This window comes from Pituophis catenifer, unplaced genomic scaffold (genome assembly GCF_029215685.1).
Source record: "Pituophis catenifer annectens isolate HBS135680 unplaced genomic scaffold, rPitCat1.0.hap2 SCAF_1, whole genome shotgun sequence".
Lineage (NCBI taxonomy): Eukaryota > Metazoa > Chordata > Lepidosauria > Squamata > Colubridae > Pituophis > Pituophis catenifer.
This window is the reverse complement of record NW_027256881.1, coordinates 292,140,305-292,154,230: the sequence shown is the minus strand read 5'-3', so window position 1 is coordinate 292,154,230 and position 13,926 is coordinate 292,140,305. Positions and strand designations below refer to the sequence as shown.

The window sequence follows — 13,926 nt, the reverse complement described above, 5'->3', positions numbered from 1 at the left end:
TAAATATAAATAAGGCTGATTCAACATTCATGGTGCATTTAGACTTTCATGGTTTTGATTTGGGCGCTAAAACTGCAGTGCCTAGCTTGTGAATGATCTTTTCTGACCAAGGAATTAACATAACTGTGAGACTGTATCATACTGACTCTTTTAAACATATTTTTAGGAATTTTATGTGTGTTGAATATCGGCTATATAACAGTTCTATTGTATTCCCTTGAATTTGCATGAATAATGCAGGTGGCTTTCTGTTCAATCTTGTTCTATCTTTGAGGTCATTAACTGTTCTATTTAACCTATTTAACCCATCACATTAGTTAATATTTGTGTAAGGCAATCTGGAAATTAGGGCTGAATTCACATTTCAAGTTAAAGCAAACATAGCTCCTTAAGTAAGGCATAATAAATGGATTGACAAATAATGTCAAATAGAACTGTCAATAATCTTTTTAGCATCAGGCTAAATGCAATTTTATGTCATGGTGTAGTTACCAGGTTTGTTAAAATGTCCTGAAATGGAATATATCACCAAAGATTTCAATTATCTCAACCTTGATATCTCATCAGAACAATGAAAATCTTTTAAGTTTTTCCAATGTTGCAAGACTTTGTTCTTAAAGTAATTAAAAACATAATGAACATCATGGTTCCCATAGATGTTATATTGTTAACTAAGCACGTGACTATAAACTACACTTTTCAAATTACAGTGGCTAGTTCATTCAAAACAAAACAAAACAAGAAAAAACTTCCACATGGTGATGAATGCAGTTGTGAATGTCATTATGATGGGCTCAGGTTTTGCAGAAATTAGATTTACATAAGAGATGGCTGCAGAGATCTCCTGGCTCCATTTTGTACTCAGACAATCATGAAGCAAAGTAGAAAGTAAGAACATTATAAGAAGGTATGACTTTATTTGATATAATTATTTCAAAATAGCTGCTCTGGTGCTGACATGTGTGCTGAATAAATTAACACGAGTTAAGGCCTAGGAGGATGCATGGAGCATTTTAAGCTGGCATAATGATTAACAAGCACACATCCTCCTGAAAAGCCATTAGCTTAAAAAGAATGCAATGTAACATATGAGGTTACCTATTTCTTGCCAGCTACCTTATGATAATGTACAACAGAAAGCTTTGTGGTCAAAAATTAACTCAATTGCAAGGCAAGTAGCTACTCATAAGAAAAAAAAAACTATTTCAACGAAGTAATGGGGTATAATGATGGACTGGGGCTGAGCCAAGAACTGCAGTGGAAAGAAGTTAGAAAATGTTATTTGGGAGAACATTTTGAAATTTGTTTATAAACAACTAAATATCAGAGTAATATTAGTCTTGACAAAATGAATGAATGAGTGAATGAAATTATTGTATTGGTATGTTGCATGTTGCAAGAAATACATTGATTATTAAAGGCCCTTGTGCACTCAAGTTAATTACTTATACAAGGTTGCTATTTTGTGTCTGCATGTGCCATGGTCTTGTCTCCTTTCATCCTGCGTTGATGTAACTGGTTGTTTTTCTGTATCTGAATTGAATATAAATGGATCATTTTAAGATGTTAGAAGTCCTGCTAAGGAAGCATGTACTTGACTCATTTTAGTATAAATTGCTAACCTCTTGCCTTAATCCTATCAACATTCGATCCTGTGACTCCCAAAAGCGTGGACAGGATTCTGAGCAGACTGAGTGCGGCCAATGTTTATTGGACCTGTGTCCCTCCTGGCTGGTGCTGGCCTCCCGGGAGGTTACACAAGGCTGGCTCCAGGGGATTATAAATGCTTCTTTGAGTGAGGGTGTCTTTCCCGCCGCCCTGAAAGAAGCGGTGGTGAGGCCCCTCCTCAAGAAGCCCTCCCTGGACCCGGCTGTGTTAGCAAATTATCATCCTGTCTCTTTGCTTTGTTGCGAAGGTTGTTGAGAGTGTGGTTACACGACAGCTGCCTCAGTACCTGGATGAATCGACTTATCTAGATCCGTTCCAGTCGGGCTTTAGGCCCGGGTACAGCACGGAGACGGCACTGGTCGCATTGGTTGATGATCTCTGGAGGGCTCAGGACAGGGGTTGCTCCTCTGTCCTGGTCCTATTAGACCTCTCAGCGGCTTTTGATACCATCGACCATGGTATCATGCTGCACCGGTTGGAAGGGTTGGGGGTGGGGGCACTGTTTTACAGTGGTTCTCCTCCTTTCTCTCCGACCGGTCGCAGTCTGTGTTGACAGGAGGGCAGAGGTCGACCCCGAGGCCCCTTGTATGTGGGGTGCCGCAAGGATCGGTCCTCTCGCCCCTTCTGTTCAACATTTATGTGAAGCCGCTGGGTGAGATCATCCGTGGTTTTGGGGTGAAGTACCATCAGTACGCTGATGACACCCAGCTGTACATCTCCACCCCAGACCATGCCAATGATGCCCTCGAGGTGATGTCCCGGTGCCTGGAGGCCGTATGGATCTGGATGGGGAGGAACAGACTCAGGCTCAACCCATCCAAGACCAAGTGGCTGTGGTTTCCGACGTCCCGATATAGTCAGTTGGCGCCATCTCTGACTATTGGGGGCGAGTCGTTGGTCCCCACAGATGAGGTTCGCAACTTGGGCGTCCTCCTGGACTCGCTGCTGTCTTTAGAAGAGCATATGGCGGCTGTGGCCAGGAGGACTTTTTATCAGGTTCACCTGATTCGCCAGTTGCGTCCCTTTCTGGATCGGGACTTGTTACGCACGGTCACTCACGCCCTTGTCACCTCACGCCTGGACTATTGCAATGCTCTCTACATGGGGCTCCCCTTGAGGAGCACCTGGAGGCTCCAACTGGTCCAGAATGTGGCCGCGCGGGTGGTGACGGGAGTGATGTGGCGCTCCCATGTGACCCCCCTCCTGCGTGAGCTGCACTGGCTCCCAGTGGTCTTCCGGGTGCGCTTCAAGGTTTTGGTTACCACCTTTAGAGCGCTCCACGGCTCAGGACCAGGGTACTTACGAGACCGCCTTCTGCCACCAGTAGCCTCTCACCGACCAGTTCGCTCCCATAGAGAGGGGCTCCTCAGGGTGCCGTCGGCCAAACAATGTCGACTGGCGGCCCCCAGGGGGAGAGCCTTCTCTGTGGGGGCACCTGCCATCTGGAACAAGCTCCCCCCGGAGATACGGAGGATCCAAGACTTACGCATCTTCCGCCGCACCCTAAAAACGTTTTTCGTCCAACAGGCTGGTCTGGCCTAACTCTCCCTTTTAAATTGGGTTTTAAATGTGTTTAGATAAATTGGATATCTTAAATTTGTTTTTTGAGCCTAAATTATTTAATTTGTTTTTAATAGTTTTTTAACTTTTGTATGTCTTTGTATTTTATCTTGGCTGTTCACCGCCCTGAGTCCTTCGGGAGTAGGGCGGTATACGATATGATAAAATAAATAAATAAATAAATAAATAAATAAATAAATAAATAAATAAAATAAATAAACATTCATTTTCAGATTAGCAACAAATATAGAGTGGGATTTTTCTCTGTTACAGACTTTCATTAACTCCAATCCCAATTTTATTTAAGAAAGAGTAAGACATAAGCAAGAATTACAATTAAATAAAGTGCATAAATTATTATGTAAAATATCTGCAGAATGAAGCTGTTTGGGTGTTAGGCTGAAGTATGTATTAGTGAATACTAAAATAGAGCCATTCATTTGAGATTAACTGTCTGAATTTACTTATTACAAATAATTTTAAAGACTCGTAGCATGATTCACAAACAGGACAAATGGAATTTTGTTGTCAACTATTCTGAAGTCAGTGACGATTGACTGGGGGTGGCTGTGTTTCCACCCACCATCAAACTGAGTATATAAATATGTCAACTGTTTTATTGTACAGCTCCATAGTCCTGGGGAGGAAAGGAACTCAAGTTTTAAATATTTGCAAACCCCAAGGAAACACTGAAGGGCAGAAAAGAATGTCCTCTTTTTGTAAAAAAAAGAGAATCTACATTGTACCAAAAGAATGTGCTTCCATTCTTTTTGATAATCAACTAAGAATAATAGGTTCAACTGAATGCAGATGTGTAGGCTTAGGTCTGTTCATTTCAGAATATTTATTACAAAGCTGCTCTTTAAAGGACTTTTAAATACAGTCTAAAGTTTAAAAAGAAAACAAAAACTCCTAACATTTTGATACAAACATGGTGACTAACATAATATACATTTTGCTTTACATGCCTGTATGAACCTTTATATGGTGCTACCTCTCCATTCTTCAAGACCCTCCCAAATTGACTTCTCCTATGTAATTTTGGTCTTTTCCTCTTAAACTCTATTTTCTACTGTTTCAAGCTTGAAATAGAGATCTCTATAAATAGAGATATAGATGGCCACATTATTTCCTTTTCTCCGTGTTTTTCTCTTTCTCATAGGTAGATTGTATCCTCTTGGGAAGCAAGGATTTGTCCGTTCAGATTGAATGCACCATAGTCACATGATTAGAGGGGTTCAAAATCAAATAAACTCCTTTCTTCTTTCTTCTTCCTTCTTCAATCTCTTCTATATAATATATTGGCTTTGTTGAAATCAGAAGTGACTAATCCCTTTTCCCTGTAGAAGCCACATTGCCAAAGTGTCACAGAGATCAATATTAGGTACTATTTAAGACCTCTTACAGTTCCTTTTCCAACATCATCTTCAGCTCCTAAAGTTTCCTCTGCAGTTGTCCCAGAATTTGGCCTGATATTTGGTAGCCAAACTGTGATTTAATGATTTTTAGTGCTTTCAAAACCTTACATTTTACTTGCAATTGAGTCTTTTTCTAGTGCAGATAATCCTCGGATTCCCATGATGCAAATTAATGACAGCATCTGTTGAATTTAAGACGATCACCCCACCCCCATGGTCACATGAATGAAATTCAGGCGCTTGGCAACCAGCTCACGTTTATGACTGGTTGCAGCATACTGTGGACATGTGATTGTGAACCTGCCATTGGTTAATCTGGTTTCACATTTATAACCGCATGACTCAATTTATGTTGGTATGACTCAATTTATGACTGTTGTAAAAATGATCTCAAAATTGGATCTGGTCACATGATGACTTATGACTGCAATGACTTATGAGGGAAATCCTAGTCCCAATTGTGGTCATTAGTTGAGGACTACCTGTGCTTTAGTTGAAGGAAGAGCATTGTTTTTTTTGGTGTATGGTCCCGGTCTTAATGTTGTGGGCCCTTAGCTATATAAGTCACCTGCCTCCTAGTTCTAAAAAGCATGTGGAACAAAACCCTCTTTCACTTTTTAGAACCAATCTTCTGTGTAGGAATAAAGTTATTTCATCTCTGTTCAACTATAAGGTATAATAAATCTACCAGTGATCTTCATATGGGGTGCCTTTTATTAGTCCAACCCATGTTATTTATGGGAGAGAAATTTATGACTAAAGTATAATTATTATCATAAAGTATGATAACCTTTTTTAGGAATTCGCCTTCTTTCTCAAAGTGGTTTTAATTGCTACCTGGAGCCACTTATTATTTTTTTTAGGTATGATAAATCACAATACTCAGCAAACTTTTCAAAAATTTTGTCTATATCCTTAAGCTATAGCATCTGAAATTTATTTCATGGTCTGGGATCAGACTGTACTCTGGACTCATACAAAATGCCTCAGCTATAATTTAAAGGTCTTGCTATTTTATCTCAAAAACCTTGCAACCCTGTCATTTGCTAACATTTTTTCATTTCTTGCACTGTTGTTTTCCCATTCTTGTCCTGTTAAATAATCAGCACTTTATTGATTGCTTTAATCCTCTATTCACAACATTATTTTATTCTTGTTGGTTATACTTCTGCCAACCTTAAATTTATATAAATTTAATTATGTAAGTTTAAATTTATGTAAATTTACTTTGATACTTTTCTATGTGGATAATGTTGAGAAATATGGATAGGTATCATATAATGTATGATTTTCACATGACCTTATTGATCATTTAGTTTAATCCAGAGAACCATTCCTGATAAATAGTCCTCTAGTCCCTGTTTGAAAACTTCACGCGAGGAGGAAATCCACAACTACTAGTTAGATGGTCCCACTGCCTAATAGATCTTACTGTCAGGTAATTCCTTCCAGTGTATCGAACCTTTCTGCATGTGATACCTTTTTAGATAGTTGCAGATCTCCTCTCAGTCTTCCCCTTTACAAGATATACATGACTCATTACAATTCTTCAAAAACCTGTTTTTCAGACATTGTACCAAAGTGGCAGTTCTCTGAAATCTTTATAGCTTCTCTGTGCCCATTTTAAAGCATGGTGTCCCTCATCTGGACACAGTACTCTAAATCAGAAAGATCTGGTACTACCATTTCTAATTAACAAATATAATTAAAAGCCTTAAACATTTGTGAATTGCAGCTCATTTCATCAAATGTTTAGAGTGACTTAGTGTAGGACTTTAATTATAGGGAAGGGAAGAGTAGAGGGAAGTACATTGCAACTATTTTAACTCTAATCTAGATGCGGGTTTTTTAGTATGTTGCCCAGTACAAATATTAATCAGGTGGTAGTTTTCCTTCTCCTTTCTCTGTTTGAATATTGAAACTATGTTTGCTATTTTTTAGTTTTTCATTTTTCAGTAGGCAAAGCTGGGGAATGTCCTTAGGAAAAAGGGAAATATTCAATTGTCCATATGCAGAACTAATACTTATGGACATGTAAAGAAAAGAAAGCACAGTCAAAATGGAATATGATGAAAAAATTAGCTCTAAATCAGAAAAGGAAAGACAAAAGGTTTTATGGTCTCATTATTTATTCAGTTTATATGCTGGACAGATATTGAGGGTAGCTGGATTGGAAGAAGATGAGCATGTTTTTAAAGTTGGAGGAAGAAACGTCAAATTGCATTATGTAGATGAAACCATTTGTCAGGGTTCCAAGTAACATCCCCAATGAAAGAAGACCCTGAGGTTTGAAGTTCCTCAAAGTTCCATTTTATTAGAGATGTCATATTGTCACATCTGGCAAAATCCGAATCTGAAAGCTTCCAGGTTTTCCCCACCCAAATGAAAGTCCAGATCCCTGACCCTCACACATGGGGTCAATCACATGGTCCAGTCAAAGCGCCGTCCCATCTGGAGATGCCTCCCAGGAACACCCCTCCAGATGCAGGGCAAGATGTCCTTGACTTTCTGAGAAAGGAATGTTATTATGACTATATATCACCCATGCTCCATACAATCCCCCCTCCTAGTTTCCCACAGTAGTAAATGTGGCAGGCCTGAAGGCCCAAGGCAAAAGACACCATTCTGATAACTGAAAATGCAAATGATCTGCAAACTCTGCTAATGAAAGTGAAGGAGAACGGTGAAAAAATGGGACTAAAACAGGAATCAGTCTTATAATTGACAATTAAGATATTGAAATAATTTATTGACAATGAAGGTATTGAAATAGTGCATAAACTCTGTCTTTTAGGTTCCATTAGCAATGGAACCAGCAGCTAAGAAATATGCCACAGACTAGTGTTAGGTAGAGTAGCCACGAAAGTATTAAACAGGAGGTTTAGGTGCCATGACATGCCTACATCTACAAAAATCAGAATCATGCACGTAATGATTTTTCCCATGACAGTCAATGTAAACAAGGAGCCAATTTGGGCAAAGATCTCCTGAAAAAGGTTGATCTATGTTGTTTCTCAGAGTTAACATTGATTTGATGGCACATAAGCAATCACCCCTTTTTATTTTCAGTTCTTTTCCTAATGATTTCCAGCATATAGTTTGCTTTTCTTCATAGTTATTGCACATTGAATTTGCTACCTTCTATGAGTTAGTCATTTTGCTTCTAAAATCTTTTTTGTGGAGTCCTTGGTGCTTTCTGAGCTTGGTTTCTTAACCTAATTAGATAACATCTTCCCTGCTAGAAGGGAATGAGGTTTGTATATGCTGTTTATATACTATGGCTTGCCCTGTCAGTGTTGGTGGGAGTGTAGTTTTCTTCTTGTCAGTTCCTTGATTAGGAAACAAAAATACTATTCACTTCCTCACCAGCAATCAATACCAAGACAACCAGAGATTAACATCTGATTAATTTTAATCCTGATGTTAAGAGATAACATCAATATTAACACCAGTGGAATGATCTGCACAAGCCTCTAATTTGTACATTTTTAATCAAAGGAGTTCATATAGAAATCAATAAACGTTTTGTTCTTATTTTTCCTAATAGGAGCCTTTTTGTTTTAATTCTTTGCTTAATAGATATATTTTCTCAGCAACGTAAATTTGTATGACAATTCTCTTTAATATCAACATTTTTGAAGGTATTTTTGTCAGAAAATTGCATTGCAAAGTTCAGAAGAATGTATAAAGGATTATTTAATTTACTATTAGGAAGAGTGTACTCTTTCTCCAAAGAATGAGTTTGCTATTAGCATCAGATGATATAATTATATGCTTGTTTTCTGTACTGTTTTATTACATTATCTATAACATCTTATTCTATTAATTGAAATTCTTTAAAAGGAAAACACACACACATACCTTTTCTATTGAGTCTTTTCAAGTGACGTGTTTGTTCTGCTTTCAAGTGATGTGTTTGTTTGTTCTGCCTATAAATGTTTAATATTTTACAAAGCCTTTGCTTTGGCTTCCATGGTAACTAAAGGATGACTGGAAATCCACTGTCAGAATGACTTGTCAGCCTTCCACTTTATTACTTTGAAACTTCTGAAAATTAAGGCAGACTAAATGGAATTGGAATTGTTGTGAATGAATAGAGAACAGCTTTATGTGAAAACTTACCGGTACGTAAAGGGATCACAGCATACAAAAGTTTTCCCATGGTTATCCTTGCCTTGGATTTTCCAGATGCAGGGTCAGAAATAGTTATGATTTAGACAGTATTTGCTGACCATTAGTAGCATCAGGGACATCAAGGTTGTTTCTCAGGCTGCATTGCTGATGAGAATATTGGATTGGCAAAAGATTCTGCAGAGGAACAGCAAGTTCCTTATAGCACATAATTAATTTAAGAATGTGCTGTTGGCCTTTATTTAATTGGCTTGAAAAGAGACAGAATCATGGCGATTCCGAACTTTGAATGGGTTTTTACTCAGTGGAAATATATTGTAGAATATCAGCTGGGCCTGAAGGATAGAAAAACACTCTTATTTTTGAGTTTCTATATTTTCTATGAGGGCTTTCTGGAAGGTATGTCACTGTTGCAACAGGATCTAGAGATGGATAGCAATAGACTTATATACCGCTTCATAGTGCTTTACAGCGCTCTCTACATGAGCGCTGTAGAGTCAGCATATTGCCCCAACAATCTGGGTGCTCATTTTACCAACCTCAGAAGGATGGAAGGCTGAGTCAACCTTGAGCTGGTCAGGATCAAACTCCTAGCTATGGGCAGAATTTGCCTGCAATGCTACATTCTAACCATTATACCACCACAGATGGAGTATTAATTCAATCTAGTAGGGCCATGATTATATTGTCTAGGAATCAAATATATTTTTTAATTTGTGTGGGTATCAGGTGTCTGGAAATGTTATAATATTAGTTTACCAAAACATGAATATTGGATAGTGTATGTATGTATTTCCATATAGTGTTGAACTATTTTAGAATTTCATTTAGAGAACTGAATGGAGATGCAACTTCAAAACAATTCATGATTCCTAGCATCACAGAATTAGAAGAAATATATCAAGGAATTTTCTAAAACTGAAAGGAAGAAAATATTAAATCCTTGAATTATATTAGTACCAAAGTTTAAAAAGAAAGAATGAAAGAAAATTACATCTAAAATTAAACAAGTAAAAACAAGTTATTCACACACCGGATGCTTATTTCCCATCTGTATTATCTTGTCATCATTGTTTTTATTTCCAAATTATGAGGCATGTAGAAGCCCCAGCCTACGATCCTACAATTAATATTTTAAAACTTGAGAAAAAAAGAGATGGATTTCAAATTATGTGATGCTGAAAAACAAAATAAGTGATTTATTTATTAAATCTAATAAAATAAAATGCAAGAGAAGAATTTGTAATATTTTAATAAAGGGAAGGCTAAAAAAGGGATTTTCTGAATTTCTTAGAACGACTTTTCCAGGTAGAATGGGGTAGGACAGAGTGAAAGCATACATAGAAAATAGCATAAGGGGCACAGGTTAATATTTAAGGAACAGAGAGAATAAAGGGCACAATTTAAAGAAAGGCCTACAGATAAATAAATAGATACAGTAAAAGCACAAATAAAAATTAAGCAAGCAGATACACAGAAGAAAGAGTTGAGTTGAAATAAAGTTCTGTGAAAAGAAACTTTCATTAAATTCCAAGAAGCTTGCATCAAAGTAAAATAGAGCAGCCTTTAGCAAATAAAGGAAAAGACTAGGAAGCAGAAGATCTTAATAGATCAGTAGATGAGAATAATTTCCAAAAAGACAGACTGAATTGGCATATTTCATTAACCTAGGTATGTGGAGCAAAAAGTGTAAGGATAAAAGTTAACATTCAAACTATGGACCTTGTAGCAACTAATAGACATAAAATAGGAATACAGTAAGCTATTTGTATATTAAATCTATCTATCTATCTATCTATCTATCTATCTATCTATCTATCTATCTATCTATCTACCTACCTACCTACCTACCTACCTACCTATCATCTTTCTTTCTTTCTTTCTCTTTCTTTCTTATTTTTTTTCTTCCATTCCTTCCTTTCTTCCTTCCTTCCTTCCTTCCTTTGAATTTATTTACCACCCATCTTGTAACAAAATAACTTACATAATCTTACATAATGATAGGCAGTAGAATAAACAACATTTATAAGATTGGTATGCAATGTCACAGTGAAAGAGGAAAATTAAACAGGGAGGTAATATGATATATATGGATTATTCACCCAAAATATAAAGGGAATAATATAAATATAAAGGGATTTATTTAGAAATGTCCAATGGAAATAGAGTGGGCTTTACTGGTGGTAAGAACTTCTATTAATATTTTCTGCACTAGTCAGGTCGTGACACAACATTATGAAATCACAAGATCATTGCGAGAAATTAAAGCAGAGAATGGTAGCCAAGTATGAAGAAACAATATTGATATTCAGGCTTAATTCTCTTTATGTGATTTCTCTGGGAAGTACTCTGACTTAAAAAGTTGTATGAGTGAAGTGTTGCTCTGCTTTAAACACACTTGAGGCATTATGTTAAAGTGAGAGAGAAAAAGGCTTCTTTGCCACCTTGTGCATTTAACAGTGCAAAAATAACCTTTCTTGCCACCTCGGCAGTGTTTTAAAAAGAAATTCTTCTCTCTGCAAAAAAAAAGGCAGTAAAAAACAATGTATTTTACAGGACCAAAGATTTGCCTGAAAGTAGGTGGCAAAATTTGTCACAGCACTATATAGAACAAAAGCTTTTCATTTTAGCAAGCCAAATTCATCCTTGTCCTACCAAAAGAAAGAATTTAAAGGCTGAAAGAAAAGAGGTTGCAGGTTTTTGCCCTGCTAAGAGTGAAAGGAAAGCTATAACAGGCTTTTGGCTCTGAAAGACTCCAAGGGAAGAAGGAAATTGAGAGGAAAAGAACCAATCAACAGATAATTTAAAATTTATGGGAAAAAAAAACCCTTAAAACAAAGAAAGTACTATATCACCAAAGCATGAAGAATGAAGAGAATTATGAAGCTTTCATGAAAACAGGGCAACTGCAGAACTCAATGAGAGTAATTAACTTTAGAAAACTGAGTGAAATCAGCAGGGAACTAATAAGCTAAGGTAGGTGGAAAAAAGAGAGGTAGAAAAAAATTGAAAGGCCAGCTGAACAGTAAAAATGAGTGGTGGAATGGAATATAGAATACCATCATAGAAATCCCAGCCATGGCATATAAAATTATAATGGTAGCAAATCCTGTTGTTCTTCTGCAGGAAAAGAATTGATCACATCTTAAAAGAGAGAACAAATTTTGTAAAGCCTTCCTGCCTTCTTAGAAAAGGGAGACGTGGTTTCTATATGCATGCAAATCGAGGGGTCATTTACACTCTAAGTAGTACACAGTGGATAAGAAAATGAAAACTATGAATTCATGTCACATTTTGACTTTGTAAGTTCTCAGTTGCATTTTGAAAAACCTTCATTGTGTATTCAGTGCTAAAATATACTCCGTTGAAAGTTGAAAGTTAGTATTTTTAGAAATCAATTCTATGTATAGCATATCATGAATGGAGTCAATATAGACAGTATTTCAGTTTTGAAGATCAGAGGTTCACAAAATACATTTTATATCTTTGTAAATATATTTTACAAAGTGTATTTGTGTATTTTACAAAGTGTAAATGTGTATTTATCTATGCGTTATTGTTTGGTTGTGTGATGATTTAAAAAAAATCTTGAACCCTATACCTGGGTCTAATTACTTGGAAATAAATCCTACAGTTCTTAATGGAATCTGCTTCAGTATTGTTAATTTTATTGTTTTTTCAAGAGCTTTTTCCAAAAGGTAACTGGACTCCCCCAGTTTTGCTTCTCAACCAAGAAGTTTCTTCAGTTCAGAACCATGACCTGGATGATTGAAAATTTCCATTGACTGTTCTTTCAGGAGTGTTGTATGCTGCCCAGAGTCACTTTCTGTCACATGGACAGCCATATAAATTCGATAGAGATATATGTACAGTATCAAATCTAAAGGAAGTTTATTATTTTCTGTCACTTACTAATTAGCTTTTAAAGTGTTTAATTTATCATTAGACCAATTGCAAGCCCCCTGAAGCCTCTTTTTGGTCATGATTTTAAGACTAGGCTTATAGACTCCATTCATTGACTCCAGAGTAAATTGTTTTCATAGTAAAAGTTTTGATAAATCTATTTTTAGATTAAAGGTTAGCAAAATAATACCTATAGTTCCAAAAATTAAATTATATTTTTTAAAGAATTAAATGACAAAAATCACACAGGACTGTCATATTTTTGATATTCAGACTTTTCATATGGTTCACACAATTTTATGAATGCCAAAACCATTGATTTATTTTCTAATATTGTACGATGTAAAGCAATGTGACATTGTGAGAGAATTAGACAGTTGGGGCTAGATATTACCAGATTCTTGATGTAGAATAATTGGAAGATTTTTTTAATTTGTTTATTAAACAAAGGTTTTGATGGAAAGGTTTCTTGACAGATATCTTTTGGAATAAATTCAAGATCATGTGTTATACCATGAACATTTAGATATTTGTTTTTGCATGGGAAGTTCATTTACCACTTTCTGATTTAGGATAATTCTTTTCTTCCCAGTTATCTATGCATCTGTTCATTCTGTTTCTGCCAGAGGACAATTATTACCATAATAGAACTGGCTCTGAACTAGTAGCCAGTTTAGCACGTTATTATGCTTTTGGTCTGTATAGGAAAGTATCCCCGTAATTTTTAAGACCTATCATTTATTTTTTGAAAAATTATGGAAGAAAAACAAAACAGATCTTAGAAGGAAGTTTATTTGGCATCAGCGTATGAGAGTCAGCACAACTTTATTCAGCTAAAGTAGGGAAAGTAGAATAATAGGGGATAAAATTAGCAAATAACTGTCTTTACTCAACAAACATATTCCCCTCCTTAATTGGCACCCCTTATTCATGATTAACTATTTTACGTTATAGTTTTCTTAAATTCTTAAGTTGGCAAGAAACATAGTGATATATGATTGAACAACATTTTTCAAGGACTGTATTACTTTCCATCAATTTATACCTGCCAAAATCAGGTGGACTCTGCAGATGTGATTATACATGGAAGGGAAACATGGTTCAGTGCTACTATAGGAGTGATCCAGAATATTACTGCAGCAGATTTGAGATGTACTGGAAAATCCAGTGCATCTCCAGTACATCCAGTACATCTCTAGTACACTGGGTGGAGAAGAGGAAAAGAAAGAGCAAGTTCTACTATGCA

The 13,926-nt window shown here is 36.3% G+C and overlaps 1 protein-coding gene across 2 annotated transcripts in view; it reads left to right on the top strand.

Moving 5' to 3' along the window:
- The window catches only part of PRKD1 (protein kinase D1), a 106,532-nt gene that overhangs the window by 35,694 nt on the left and 56,912 nt on the right, over window positions 1-13,926 (top strand). The gene's annotated exons all lie outside the window — the stretch shown is intronic.